Below are 6760 nucleotides of genomic sequence, written 5' to 3' on the forward strand. Positions count from 1 at the left end.
AAAATTACACTACATGTATTTTAAAACAAATTGGTATGAGGTCTGACGCAAATTAAATTGATTTTTAAGTGTAATTGTCACTTTCTTTTGTCACCACATGTATGGAATGGGGTTTTTATCCTTTTTGGTATTTACAACTCTGATATGATGCTGCCCATTAACAAAAAGTTGAGTAGAATTTGAGGATTTTGCCCAACTGCAACCAGAGTCGGTTTACAGAAAAGAAAAATAAAAGCAGGAAAAATTCCCATATTGCCCCTGATGTGTAAAATAAAAACAGAAAAGAGATGACTATTTTGCCCTTGGTAAGATAAACAAAAAATGGGACAAGAATACACAATGCAATATATAGAACATTTATACCACTCCATTAACAATATAGCAGGAATATAAACATGTTAAAAGGGGACATACATTACAAAAGGCTAGGAATACTAAGTTCCAAGTATCAAAAAAAACATCACAAACGGCTAGAGTTTTGTCCCATTCTAGATCACAAACGGCTAGAGTTTTGTCCCATTCTAGTTCATAAATTTACTGTTCTAAATTAATGACAGGTTTGTCCTGTGTCCTGTGTAAATCCACTTTTATCCTTATCAAAAATTGGGTTTCGGAGCTTGATCTTAATAATCCTTTCAGATGGTTTTCTTGGTTTGAGCTTTGTATGAATAATAGGCACATTAGTTGTTATCCCGCAATCAACCATATGACATAGATCTTCCAAATTAGCTGCACAAAATTTAAAAGTATTACATTTATTTAGTTGTGACTGTTGGTTTAAATTTAATCCCTTACTTCTTGTGTCTCTAAGAAAATAAGAACTAAAGTATACTGTTCTGAATATTTTAAATGCCACCCTTCAGCTTATTTGCCAATAAATGGGGCATTAATTTAGTGGTTTCGAATCTAGACTCTGCACTAGCAAAATCCTAATTTCTTACAATTGGGCTTCAAAAGACAAGTAAGCTTTGCAAAAGGGAAACATCACCAGGCAATTTGCCATTATTACAACAGAAAACTAAAGCTTCTCCATTATTAGTGTTTAGCTTACCCTTCTGGTTCAAAAAAATCATAAGTAGAGAATCAAGTTTGTGAATTGAAAGATATAGGGAAATTAAGGAAGTACATGATGGATTATGTTCTATCCAAACGAAAATAGAAAACTGAAATAATCTAAATTCCAATCCCCTGTTGGTGAGCAAACAAACGATTATGATATGATTTATAATTAATAAGATACAATTTGTCTAACAACATGTGAAACTAACGTGTAAGAATGTGCCTTAGCAGTTACCTGCCTACACAACTACAGCGAGGCCTGAAGCAGCGAGAAGTGCAGAAGATCCAATGTCAACAAGACCGAGAAGGACAACGAGTGAAAACTACAGAGCGAACGGCTACAAATCGAACGGTAAACGGCATGTCAACGAGGCTAAACTCAAAAGAAGTAGAAGAACGAGATATGAGACGTGCCCAATTTAACGGAATTAAAACCACATCATCTATTTAATGCCATGTCATCTAATACAAGCCACATCAGCCATTTTACCGGTTGTTTAAGTCTAACCGGTCACAAATCATGAAAACAATCTAGGTCAGAAAGAATAGTGGTTAATGTGTACACCAAAATTATATAGGGTTTTTTTTAAGCATTGAGATATAATATATAGGGCTTTTATGAGGTTTTCCCTTTTACAAAATAAAAATCAAAGAAACAGTTAAAAATTTTAAATTAGTGAAGGGTTATCTCTCAGACAAATGCCTCGATTTGTCTTCACGATGAATGGAATGGATATATCAGACTCGTCATCTATGAAATCATCATTGAGAAAACCCATCTTTTTCAAAAAATAAAATAAAAAACCTCAGACATCCAAGGAAGGAGAAAGACAGCATTAGCTCTCAAGCCTGGCGAAGGCGAAAGCTCTTAGGCAGCCACTGCGAATGTCTCTGAGAAACAAGCCTTTGGATTATCATCACAGGTATCAACAATCAAACCAATTAATCAATTTAACGAAAATTCATTGAAGAGTAAAGTTAACTAACCAACAGAAAATAAAGATCTTATAACAATGGAGTTTAGGAACGTGCAAATAAGATTTCGTTCAGCAGAGCACAAAAATGCGCCTATGGTAACAAAATTCGATATCATTTAGCATCATTTCCCAAACACCATAAAAACCTAATCTTTACGTTTCAGATTTTTATAAAACCGATGACGGATTAAGCAAAATCGAAAAACGAAAACACAAGTTTAACCTACTAATCGGTAGCTCATAACAACTCTGACTTTGATTAGGGGCAAATGCCAACAGACTAGTGAAACAAAAAAGAGACAGTTTGGCGATTGAATCCTAATTCACCTTATACGAAAAAACAGCCGCGTTGACAGAGAACCGATTAAAGAATAAAGAATGTGTGTGAGTAAAACCTAACTCTGTTGAATTTATAGACAGGTCGATGGGCTACAAGGTTATGTATGGCAATTTACAAAACCACCCCTTGCCCATAGTTAAAGTGTTCTAAGTTCTAACGGTACTTCTAAGTTTTATTTGCTTTAATTTTTTACTTTTTGTTATCTAGATGATAACAATATTTCTAGAGTTTTCTTTACTAGATGGTATTATGAAAAAATATTTATGTATTTTTCAAAATATTTACCTAACAATTATATATATATATATATATATATATATATATATATATATATATATATATAAATTAATTAATGTTACTAAAGATGTTTCTTTGCAAGTTATTACATGTTCACCATTATTTATACCGTTGTTATGTGTATAAAAGTAAGATAAAAAAATTTGTGATTGTTTTACGTATTAGTATTATGACTATAGTTGTTTTATTCTTTCTTATAATAAATAAATAAATAAATAAAAATATAAAAAAATGAGGGGTTTCATAATTTTTGAAGGTTGCACTACTAAAAAAACTTATTTTCGTCGACAATTTTCATCACCAAATACGTCACTAAAGATTACATCGACATATTTACATTAAATTTACATTTATTAGGACTTAGTTGATAGAATTTCCAACAAATTCGTGGTGGATTTTCAATGGATTTGTGACGGAATTGTGACGAATTTTGATGAATCTACATTAATTTTTTCAATTGATGGTAAAATTTGAGGAGTTATCCGTGTCACCCTGAGTAACCATGTAGCTCCGCTCCCGAATAAATCCCTTGTATGCTTTCCAATATATTAAAAAGTTTTGTCAAATTACTTTCTAAAAACTGTTTTTGTCTTTCTAACACTCATTGAAATGAGGATGCTGGTGGAGAAAAGTTATATGTAAAAACCTCAAAATCAATATGGAAAACTAGTTTTCAATGAAAAGTAAGGGTATTTCACTTCATTGCAGCAAAAGTACTTGTTAACAAAAACTATGACTAATCTTCTTTAAATAAATAACACATAAATGATTGCACCTTAAGCTTTTTGCAACTACTAGTTGCATAAATACATGCTCAACGATTGCAACCATCAATATTGACCAATAAATCCCTTATTAAGATTGATCAAAGAGTAAGAGAAAGAGTACTGCTCTTGCAACTTTATATAGTCCCCAACGATAGTATGGTGGTGAAGTTTTGACTTCTCCGGTTGTAGGATTGCCTCGTACTACAACTTCGTCACCTCTCATTTCATCGTTGTTGTATGTTCGGCCTAGCCATGATGGTTGCGTTTTCATGCCCTTGATGTCATCCCCTCATGTACTACACTAAGTTTAATGGGGTTTCTTCGTGTCTTTTAATTGCGTTGGTACTTTATGGTACTTTATAGTACTTTTAATTTCCCTTGATGTCATCCCCTCATGTACTACAGTATGTAACAATCAACAACTGAGACAATGAAGAGTGATATGAAGCTAAAGATGGAGGCCTAATAAGGGAAAATATCGCATGGGAAGGTCGCGTGAGGGAATGAAATGAAAATTTTGAGTGAGGTTAGTTTTATGAATCATTTTTTTGTTATTCGTTTAAAATTTATAGAATACAATCAATTAGTAAATAATTTGTAAAGTACCATTAGTTAGTGATTATTTTTTTTAAAAAACATTGTTCAATTGTTTAAAACTTCATTTTTATATGGATCAGGTGGATAGGTAAATTCAAAATGTTGGTTTTATAGTATATTAGACGAGACGAATGCCTAAACGTTGCACGAAAAAAAAATTATGTACCTAAAATATAAAAAATATATGTTATTATGAACAATTGAATTAATATCATTATTTACAAAATAAAAAATATATTAAATTTAAAAGTTGATATTAAGCTTTATAATTATTATCTTTAGTTATATGATAATTGTAACGACCTATATCTCCTAACATCTAATCTAAGAGAATTATCAGAGTTTTAACTACTTGCGAAATTGTATAAAATTTTAAATACTTTACATCTTAGGTTAATCATTAATTTACAATAAAAATCTTACATACAAATTGAAACAACAATGAAAATGAAATCTATTCTAGGTCCTTATACTCCGGTCTTCTGACATACAAAGACTGCTAGCTGAACCTGCAAAACATGACACACAAACATGTCTGGTAAGTTATATTCTAATATGTTTTCATGTTCATTCTACTATGTCTATCTTTTCATGTTTTATCTTTATCTTTCTTTCCTTTCTCTTACTTTGTGATCTAATCTATTTCTCTAATAGCATACAATGATATTCTTTCTCTTCTTATCTTTCTCTTCTTATCTTTTATTTCTCATACTTTGCAATTTGTTCTCTTCCATTCTCATCTCATCTATCTCCCGCTTTATCTTTTCTTTCTCCTCTCTTGCTCTTTCTTAGCCTCTTCATAGGCTCATATAATGCTCTACGCATACTCTATCTCTATCTCTACTCTAATGTCACTTCATCTTTTTATCTTTCCCATACTCTATCTCATCGCATCTTTATATACTCTTCTATATATTCTATTCATGATCTTCTCACATTCTTACTCTGTTTTTCATGTATCTATGACTCTTAGCACACATTCATATACTCTTCTCACTTTCTATCTCTCTCATCTAAACTCTAATGCCTCAACATTATGTTCTCATCTACAGCCAATGATCACATCTCATACTCCAATCTTATATATCTTCATAGGAAATAGCATGCCACTACATTATCGGTACACTTATACGGACTTACTCCTCTCTCTTATGATCCCTCGTAGATCCTTAACCATTCTTCTTCTCTTAAATCCCTCATGGATTTAATCCCTTGCGGATTATATCTAAGCTCTTAAAAGAACTCTCTTGCCTTGTTTTATTCATGGTACCTTTTCTCTATCTTCTCTAACCAAAAACAAACTTTATTCATGTAGGAATCCTGTATCAACATCCCTAAATGGATCATAATCTCTTTATCGATATAGAATATAATCTTGCTCCTAAAGGAACCATACTCTTATTCCCCGAAGGAATCATACACTTATTCCCGAATGAAGCATACTCTTTACACCTGAAGAAAACTCTATCTCATTCCCGAAGGAATCATCTTTCTAAGTATCTCTATATATCTTTATTATGCGACTCATCACATTATACTTATCACATGAACATTCTATCTCTCTATCTCATGAAGAGATCTTCTAATACACATCTAGTACTTAACTCATTAAGTACTCAATCTTTTTTTATGTCTATTAATGTATAAGTATTCTACACAATAACAATAATGTCCAGACATACATACATACTCTTATGATTACACTGGATATACTCATCTTCTGTCTTTTACTATCTCTTGGGTATTAACGAATGCCCTTCACATCTAACCGTATCTACTCTTGGTATACATACATGCTCTGGTACATGTTTCTAAACGTATACCTCATACATACTCTAAGTATACGTACATGCTCAGCTCATATACATATTTTCTTAACCCATATTCATCTAAAAACTTCAGGGCATTCACTTAGTGCCTTAACCCATATGGACAAATCTGTACATGTGTTTCTAGCATCTATTGTGTGCTCGTAAGCACAAATCTGTACCAACGGATGGAATATAATCAATGGCCATGATGTGAAGGTCTGTGATATTACAATGGAATATGAATTTTTTAAATTAATTTAATTATAATTATAACGTAATTGGTAACCATAATCGATTTTATTCCGTTAGAATGTTTTTTTGTTAGAATGATGTTCTATAAAATTTTTATTCTATTGGAATATTATTGAAGAATACGAAAATTCTTGAATCCATAGTCGAAGAATAACAACATTATAATATATTTTTATACATCCGAATTTAAATACAAATTCGTACATATTTCTACAGACTAATAGCCTTATACATTTTAATAAAATTATAGTATTTTAAAAGAATATCAACAAAAAAGAATAAAATTATTAAAAAAATAGCAGCACTGTTAAACTGTGAGTGTGATTAATCTTTTATTCATTCTTCAAGTTATTCCTATCAGGTTTTCAACCCATTCTTCTAGTTATTCCTATCATAAATATAACAAAAACTAAAAATGGTTAAAAGCATGTTACTTGCAATTCCTATTACTTCATATATTTTGATAGATTACATAGAATACATTATACCAAAATACGTAAAATACATTCTTACAGAATACATATAATACATTTTGCTAGTTATAGTTTTAATTGCCACTATAAAGAATTAAGAACATGTTACTTGCAACTTGCAATCGCATTTCTAGATGATGAAGCTTAACAAACTAACAATTTGCAATTTAACTATCTTGAAATTTTT

General features: G+C 31.1%; 1 long non-coding RNA gene and 2 other non-coding genes across 3 annotated transcripts; all 3 read right to left on the reverse strand.

Moving 5' to 3' along the window:
• Positions 1-347: 347 nt before the first annotated feature.
• Positions 348-2416, reverse strand: LOC111884079 (uncharacterized). Its single transcript, XR_002847589.2, has 2 exons — positions 1295-2416; positions 348-729 (listed from the first exon to the last, which is right to left on the reverse strand). It is a non-coding gene; the product is annotated as an uncharacterized LOC111884079 (long non-coding RNA).
• LOC111884095 (small nucleolar RNA SNOR75) lies at positions 1746-1830 on the reverse strand. The gene has a single exon (XR_002847597.1). It is a non-coding gene; the product is annotated as a small nucleolar RNA SNOR75 (small nucleolar RNA).
• LOC111884092 (small nucleolar RNA SNORD14) lies at positions 1862-1985 on the reverse strand. Its single transcript, XR_002847594.1, has one exon. It is a non-coding gene; the product is annotated as a small nucleolar RNA SNORD14 (small nucleolar RNA).
• Positions 2417-6760: the final 4344 nt, after the last annotated feature.

Source organism: Lactuca sativa, chromosome 8 (genome assembly GCF_002870075.4).
Source record: "Lactuca sativa cultivar Salinas chromosome 8, Lsat_Salinas_v11, whole genome shotgun sequence".
Lineage (NCBI taxonomy): Eukaryota > Viridiplantae > Streptophyta > Magnoliopsida > Asterales > Asteraceae > Lactuca > Lactuca sativa.